This window comes from Physcomitrium patens, chromosome 24, assembly GCF_059467195.1.
Source record: "Physcomitrium patens ecotype Gransden chromosome 24, ASM5946719v1, whole genome shotgun sequence".
Classification (NCBI taxonomy): Eukaryota; Viridiplantae; Streptophyta; class Bryopsida; order Funariales; family Funariaceae; genus Physcomitrium; species Physcomitrium patens.
In genome coordinates, this window is record NC_143433.1 from 3,140,399 (window position 1) to 3,150,059 (window position 9,661).

Here is a 9,661-nt window from a genome sequence, read left to right on the forward strand (position 1 = left end):
AATTAATAAAAGTTATACTTATTGCTTCTCTAAATTTTATTAATTACTATTATTAATTTATTAATTGCTTCTCATAAATTATTTTTTTTTATTAACTTTTATTATTTTTTTATTAATTATCTAACTTTATTAATTATTTATTAATTATTTATTAATTTTTTAAATAAGCAAGTATTAAGTTATACAATTAAGAAAAGCAAGTATATCAAGTTCACAATTGAATGCAATAAGCTTTATTTCTATAAATATGAAAGAGGGAAGCATAAGTATGCTGAAGAAGTTTGATAGAACAAGATCAAAGTTTTGAGGATTTTTACAATAGATAAAGTTCTTTCTAAGATTGCATCCATCGCAATATCCTAATGGATTTACTCAAGTTGGATTCACATTTGCACTTCTATCCAAGAGTGTTCTCTCTTAATTTTCATCTTAAATAGAAAAAAATTCGGAACTCTTTTATGTTTTAAATTCATTCTTAAAAGACTTTACAACTACATGTAGAGAAAGTGATTGTCTACTATCTTTACAACAAGGATCACATTTAGCCACCATATATGCTACAAAATTCCAATATCTTTACTTGCAACGTGAATTGAAATGACAAAATTCTTATCAATCAATTTTCATATGGATTGAAATATAACGTCAAAGATTTATTGTTGATGATGTCAAGAATAGACTCATTAGAACAATTTATTGCTCAGTCCATTGTATGCAATAATCAACTCTTTGAAAGATATTAAGAACAAAGGTTTGATTGAAGATGTACAAGTCAAGCTATGGCAATAATTTCTAAGTTTGCAAAAACTTATTTATGTCACGGACATACATATAATTACCTATATGAATAGATAAAAGTATGTAAAAGTAGATAAAAGTAGGTTAATTGTGTAATATCTTCTAGAGAAGCTTCTTAGAAGCTTCATAGACGCTGCTTTGACTTTATAGGAGTCTATAGTTGACTTTTAGGCTAGAAACTTGGTCAACAAGTTAGCCATGTGCCACACATGTTGGAAGCTTAAAGAACAAGCTAACTACGTGGTCCATCCATAGAAAACTTGCCTTGTAAGCAAAGGCATGTGGCCTAGAAAGTCAACATATATTGGAGGTCATATAGAACATCGCCATGTGGCTTCTAGTTAGATAGTATATATAGAGGCAAGAGTGAAGCCCTCTTCACTCTTGTCAACTCTTTTCTTGCTTCTAGTCTAGTTTCAAGGGTCTCTAGTTTTCTTGTATTTTGGCAATAGCCATTCTAATTTCTTTCTTAATATACATATTTCTATTTTGTCCTATTTCTTTGAGAAAAGTCTCACTTACTCTTTAGCTTTCATCGAGTTCTTGTCCTTGACAGATTGACAAGAGTACACTTACAATATGAGAGCTTTGTCTTTTCTTGATTAAGAGTGGATTACCCCTTTTTCTTGATAAGACATAAGCGTATTAAAAGTTGCGGATTACCCTCTTTTAAACTGATATTGTTCTTAGTATTTTCTTTGTTATCAATTCCTCTCTTCTATTTGTTTTGAGCGTTATTAGAAATCTTCTCTTTTCTAAGTGCTACTATGGCAGAGCTTGTTGAAATGAAGAGTGCAATGGCACAGATGCAAGAACAATTGAGGGAGTTAATGCTTGCGATGCATCAACTCAATTTACCACCACAAGGAGCAACAAGAATGGTAGGAAGTGAAGATATAGAGATGATTGGGGCTGCTTCAACATCTGCACCAAACCATGTCCCTTCTCCCAGAATGGAACACCCTTCGAGTGTTAGAGAACCGAGAGTGGCCTTGCCCGAGAAGTTTGATGGTACCAGATCCAAGTTTCGAGGATTCATCAATCAGGTCCAATTAGTGATTGAACTTCAACCCTAGAGCTATCCAACTCCAGGGTCACAAGTTAGATTCATTGGTACACTTCTTTCAGGTTCAGCATTGTCATGGTTTTCATCTTTTCTTGAACGACGAGATCCAATATTGGATAATCTGGAGGCTTTTTTGGCGGAGTTTCGATCCATGTTTGGAGAACATGATGCAATTCGTGTTGCAACCAACAAGATCCGTATTTTGCGACAAGGCAATCGATCAGTAACATTATATGCTTCGCAATTTCGACAACTTGCAACTGATATCAAGTAATATGATGCCGCACTTGTGAGTCAATTTCTCCACGGATTACAATATGAGGTAAAGAAATTGATGCTTAATTTACCTGATCCTCAAACATTGAGTCAAGCAATTGACTTTGCTGTGAAGTGCGACAATCGACTTTTTGAATTTCGATCCGAGAGTCGCACAAGTAGGCCTCAACGTTACTACAATTCAATGGCAACACCGACGTCTCCTCAACACATACCTTCAGAAGTAGAGGATATGCAAATTGATGCGGTACGTTTCAAACCTCTTACTGAGCAAGAAAAGTCTCGTCGTCGACAAGAAGGATTGTGCTTATATTGTGGAGAACCTAAGCACACTGCTCAACATTGTCCAAAGAAGCGACGTAACTACAAAATGAGGAGTACGGCTGTCAAAGAAGACAGTATGTCGGAAAACGAGTACGTCCAGCTACAATAGGGACCGTGCGGCTGGAATCTTGTACAACTTCTAATGAAGGTCCTATCCTCTCCTCAGAACCATCTCATTGTTTTATAATAGATGTGCGTTTAGGACCTAATAATTACAAAGCCTCTGCCTTGATAGATTCAGGAGCCTCAGCTTGTTTTTTAGATGAAGAATTTGCTAGATGTCATAGAATATCATTAATACAAAAAACTAAACCTGTACACGTAGAAGTCATAGATGGTCGTCCGTTGTCTTCTGGAGATGTAACTCACGAAACACTTCCTGTAGATGTAGTAATAAATGGTCATAGTAGTTGCGTAATTTTTAATATAATTAGATCTCCCTCTAATCCAGTAATTTTAGGCTTATCATGGTTAGAAAAGTATAATCCTCGAATAGATTGGATTTCTCGTAAACTTGATTTTCCTCGGAGCATTAGTAACAGTTCTATTAATCAAGTAAAAAACCATGAGTCTAGTATAGTAAAACCCACACTTATAGGTGCAAAAGCATTTATACACGCAGCAAAAGAAGGATCAACTTTTGCTATTTATGCTGCACCTATTTCTGAAAGCGTAAAGACTTCAAGTGGCATTCCAAGTCAATATCAGGATTATCGAGACGTTTTTGAGAAAAAGAATGCAGATATTCTTCCTGAGCATCGCCCATACGATTGTTCAATCGATCTCAAGGAAGGAACTCAGCCACCATTTGGACCAATTTACAGTTTATCGCAAGATGAGTTGGCTGAACTCAAGACATATATTGACGAGAATTTAGCGAAGAATTTCATACGCCATTCAAAATCTCCAGCAGGAGCTCCAATTTTATTCGTAAAGAAAAAGGATGGATCTTTACGAATGTGTGTTGACTATCGAGGACTCAACAAGATCACAATCAAGAACAGGTATCCATTACCTTTGATATCAGGACTCCTTGACCAGTTAAATCAAGCTAAGATCTATACAAAAATAGATCTAAGAGGAGCATATAATCTAGTACGGATCAAAGAAGGAGATGAATGGAAGACTGCGTTTCGAACCAGGTACGGACACTTTGAATACAATGTCATGCCTTTTGGACTCACGAATGCACCAGCTGCTTTTCAACATCTCATGAATGATGTATTTCGTGAATTCTTAGACAATTTTGTCGTCTGCTACCTAGACGATATCTTGATTTATTCTAAGAATGTTGAAGAACATGAAATACATGTTCGTCAAGTATTACAAAAACTTAGAGATGCAGGATTGTACGCCAAGATAGAAAAGTGTGTATTTCACACTACTCAAGTTGACTTTTTAGGATACATCATTTCAAATGATGGTCTTATGATGGATTCTAAGAAAGTCCAAACAATCATGGATTGGAAGATTCCAAAGACTGTAAGAGATGTCCAATGTTTCCTGGGATTTGCCAATTACTATCGGATCTTCATCAAAGACTTCTCACGAGTTGCAGCTCCACTTACACGCTTGACTAGTAAAGATAAATTCCAATGGAATCAAGAAGCGAAAGCAGCATTTGAAGCCTTGAAGACATCGTTTGTCTCTGCACCAGTCTTATATCGTGTTGACTTTTCCAAGGTATTTTTTATGGAAACAGACGCATCGGATTTTGCCTTGGGTGCAGTTTTATCACAAATGGGAACAGATGACAAACTTCATCCGATAGCTTTTCATTCAAGAAAATTCTCAGCAGCCGAGATCAATTATGAGATCCACGATAAAGAACTTCTTGCAATCGTGGATTCTTTTCAAGAATGGCGTCATTATCTAGAAGGTGCTTCTAGTCCAGTCACTGTGTATACAGATCACAAGAACCTCGAGTATTTCATGTCAGCACGCATGTTGAATCGTCGTCAAGCTCGTTGGAGTATGTCTTTGTCAAGATTCGACTTCATTATCACTTATCGGCCAGGAAAACAACAAGGTTTGTCTGATGCCCTGTCTAGACGTTCTTATTTTGCACCAAAAGAAGGAGATGCAGCTTTTGAGCAACAAAGAACAGTCCTCTTGAAACTGGAGCAATTTCATCTCCGAGCAATGAAATCAACACTGACTGTTGATTCAACTTTTCTCAAGCAAATCCAATCCAGTATGTCCTCAGACCCTCTTGTTCATGATATCGAGAATAATTCTTCCAAGTCTCATGATTCTTCTAAGTTCGAGTTCAAGAATAATCTATTATATTTTGAAGGACGCCTATATGTTCCAGAAGGAAAAGCACGTTTGCGTGTTCTTCAAGCACGTCATGACTTTCCAGCAGCAGGGCACTTTGGATATAATAAGACTCTGGAACTCATATCAAGAGATTTTTGGTGGCCACAAATGTGGAAGTCAGTCAAAGACTTTGTACAATCATGTGATATTTGTTCATGATCAAAAATTCCTCGACATCGACCTTACGGACTTCTTCAGCCATTACCTATACCAGAACAACCATGGTCTTCTGTTTCTATGGATTTCATCACAGATCTTCCAAACTCAAGATCTTATGATTCTATATTTGTGATAGTAGATCGTTTCACCAAGATGGCACATTTTATGCCATGTACAAAATCTATCACAGGTGAAGAAACAGCTAAGCTTTTCATTGATAATATCTATCGCTATCATGGATTACCTAAAGATATCATATCGGATAGGGGAACTCAATTTGTGTCGAGATTCTGGAGGACTCTTTTCAAGATTTTAAAAGTGGACATAAAGCTATCTTCAGCTTTCCATCCTCAAACTGATGGACAAACAGAGCGCGTAAACCAAGTCTTGGAACAGTATTTAAGGTGTACCATCAACTACCAACAAGATGATTGGACAATCCTTCTGCCATTGGCAGAGTTTGCTTATAATAATACAGTACATTCTTCCACGCAACAAACACCTTTCTTTGCCAATTATGGCTATCATCCACGACTTGATACTTTTGATTTTTCAAAAGTTGATAATCTTGCAGCAGAAGATATGGCAAATCGGTTGTCAGAGTTACATGCAATAATGAAGGCGCAGTTGAAGAAAGCTCAAGAACGACAAAAGATAAATGCAGATGTATATCGTAAAGAGCAACCACAACTCAACGTGGGTGATAAGATATGGCTACTTCGTCGCAATATCAAGACCACTCGACCTTGTGACAAATTGGACTATCGTAGGCTTGGCCCCTTTTCTGTTTCTGAACAGATCAACCCAGTTGCATATCGGTTACATCTACCGGAGTCAATGAAGATCCATCCTGTATTCCACGTGTCTCTTCTTGAACCATATAAGACAGTGGATATACAAGGAAGAAGACAAATGCCACCGCCTCCTATAGAAGTAGATAATAATGAAGAATTTGAGGTGGAAGAGATATTAGACTCAAGGCGGCGCCGAAATAAGCTGGAATATCTTGTTCATTGGCGCGGATATGATATTAGTGAGCGCACATGGGAGCCATCCAGGAATCTAGCAAATGCATCAGCTAAAGTCAAAGTTTTTCATCAACGACATCCATCAAAACCAAGATGAAAACCTCTCTTATAAAAGAGACAAGATTGAGGCAAGATAACATTCAATTTCCTATCCTTGTTTGTAACTTCTTTGCATTTGTGACGCTAATTAGATGGAGAGCCAACAACCAGCGGATTCAACTCAAGAACCTTCGTTTGCTGACTTACCGGATGAGACATTGCGATTGTCACAACCTTCAAGACGACGCAACCGAGATGAAGATCCTCAAGAACGACATGTTCTTCCTCGAATAGATGGTGAGATACAACGCATTTGGTATCACGACCTTGGAAGAGATTCTCGATGTTTAGTGATATTATTGGAGATAGGAACGACTCCTGATGGTGTTTCAAATGTATTATTTGAAGGAAGTTATGAAGGCCTCAACAGTGATCAAATAATAGGGTGGTCTTCTCGCCCTGGAATGGGACACTATCGATGGCTAAGAGGACCCATCAACTATCTTCGAAGAGAACAAAGATCAGAGTATGTAGCAAATACAATTCGCCGCATATTAGATTTTCTCAATATATAATCACCGCTCCTCGTGGAACTCGTCCCTAGAAGGGGGGGTAATGTCACGGACATACATATAATTACCTATATGAATAGATAAAAGTATGTAAAAGTAGATAAAAGTAGGTTAATTGTATAATATCTTCTAGAGAAGCTTCTTAGAAGCTTCATAGACGCTGCTTTGACTTTATAGGAGTCTATAGTTGACTTTTAGGCTAGAAACTTGGTCAACAAGTTAGCCATGTGCCACACATGTTGGAAGCTTAAAGAACAAGCTAACTACGTGGTCCATCCATAGAAAACTTGCCTTGTAAGCAAAGGCATGTGGCCTAGAAAGTCAACATATATTGGAGGTCTTATAGAACATCGCCATGTGGCTTCTAGTTAGATAGTATATATAGAGGCAAGAGTGAAGCCCTCTTCACTCTTGTCAACTCCTTTCTTGCTTCTAGTCTAGTTTCAAGGGTCTCTAGTTTTCTTGTATTTTGGCAATAGCCATTCTAATTTCTTTTTTAATATACATATTTCTATTTTGTCCTATTTCTTTGAGAAAAGTCTCACTTACTCTTTAGCTTTCATCGAGTTCTTGTCCTTGACAATTTATCAAGGCTAGAACTTATGAAAATTAACATGGTATGTTTTAAACCTCATATTGAATAAGAAAAGATTTGATGCTATTAAGAAAGTTTGTGTTTATATTGTAGAAATCACAAGTTAATAAAGGAATTAGGATTAAAAACCTTTTAATAAGTAATAAAGTAAAAGTATTGAAGATCAGCAAACTTATAAATAATTACCACCACTAAGAATTTTATCTTAAAAAGTTATTGAAAGTTAAAAGGCAACAAAGGCTTAATGTAAGTTATTAAGGTGGCAACTAGAAATTTGGATAGTAATTAGATTAGGTAAAATTAAAGCAAAATAGAATGAAGATGATTATAGATGAAGTTCATTTACATCAAATATAATCTCCTTCCAACAAGAAAAGGATATTCGAAGTAAAGATCATCATACTTCATATTTATTTATTGTAACCTTGTTAATACCAAGTATTAAAAAATTACATTGTTCTTTTATTTTATAGTATTTATTGTTGCATTCAATAAGTCAAATCTTCTAAATAATAATAAATTATATATATATATATATATATATATATATATATATTATAAGATATTAATAACACATCTATTAACACATATATATATATATATATATATATATATATTAAGATATTAATAACACATCTATCAAACTAAAAGTAGAATATATATATATATATATATATATATTAATAAGAGTATAGATAGTATTATTTTTGTGTATATATATATTACCTAACTCATGATCTTCATGGCAATGCCTTATTGACAATATGACGTGTGCCCATCATGCGTAATATGTATCTAACTAATATGCAAGTTTAATATATGTGCACCACATGGCCAACTTTTTAGCCAAGTTTTTAATCTACCAATTATTAACAAAAACATATTTAAAGTTCAATATGTTTTTGTACAATGTGTTATTTTTTCTACAAATGCATTTGGTGCCTTACTTTAGAAGGTAACTTATATAATGCAACAAATAAAAAACCTAAAATCTCTAATAAAATTCTTTAAAACCTTAATTTAACATTAAAAACTATATTCAAAGTTTAATCAAATCCTAAATAATATTTTTAAAATCCTAAAAGAATCATTATATAACTCATAAAAAACATCAAAGAAATTATAAAGACATTATGAGATTCATTCATTCATCCTTCATTCGTTCTCCAAGCAATGCAACATAACGGGGGAGGTAGGGGGATAACACTTATGAAAGAACAGATAGACGGATGAAGAATAGAACACCGAAAGCCTGGTGTCCACTTTCAATAATTGAGCCAATAGGCAGCCCAGCAGGGTCCCCTCGGAAGTTGCTCCGCCCATGTACTGTAGCCATCATAACTTTTTGAATATATTGTACATACGGCACCGTACTTCGTTACATACTTTTTGAATATGCGGTACAATACAATGCAGTGAAGTTGGGTCCTCCAAACACGTGCACCCTGCATACGCCACCAGAAAAGGTACGAATATTTCATATATTAAATGTACGTATATCTATACATGGTGACGTGGATGCCAACCTGTGCATGGCCCAGGATTGCCTGATCCAACTGTCTGTGTCAATCATGGCCCAGTCCCTTTCGTCTCATGAGGCCACCAGTCCTCTTGGGTCTTCTAGATTTACTCCCGGGTGAGAACGCTGCTCCCTTTGAGAGCCCGAGCTTTGGCAATCGCTCGACCCGTTACTTTTCTCTTTTCCTCTTTTGGAAAAAAACAAATAAATAAAGAGGGTAATTAGGGCAAACATCAAGAGCATGCTGTCATGAGCAACTTCGCTCGGGTAACGGCTCCAATGGACCCAAAGCCGTGTCTGAGGTCCCCAGCTGCAAACCTTGTGCGCCTATGTGGTAGGAGGCGCAGCCGGGCACTGCCCTACCACCACTGGCTCAGTCTGTGTTCAATGTCCAGCACCTGGCATTGGATATCAATGGGCCCAATTTCCAATTCCTCTGAGACGGGCCCATGTTTACTGGATGCGGGGACTTGTCAGATTCGCCATGAAAATAGATGAACTATACAAATAATAGAGGAGACGAATGAAGTATCGGCACCAAAGACGGAACATAAAGACACGGTGAAGGGAAACAAGGATTAAGGGCAACAGTATTTCTTGATTCATTTTGAGATCTGTTGCAATTTTAAATGCTACCCACTTCTTCCCCTTTTCTTTTATCCTTTGCTCGATTTTGGTTTTGAGACATGCTCTTGCTCCAGTCCAATGTGATAATGTCCTTGAAGACTTCCGTGTTGGATGAATAGGGGAGTAATGAATTTACGGATGATGATGGGTGCTTCCTTTGACGACAAACATTGTTAGATGTATTCCATTAAGGCACTTCACTCCTCAGGATGTGACGACCTAAAAATGCACATGGGTTTTGTCTTCTAGTCAGTCTTTAGTGTCATTTTCATGTGTTTGGACAAATCAAGTGACTTCCTAAGATATTCATATATTTATTCAACAACCAAACATGTCTTT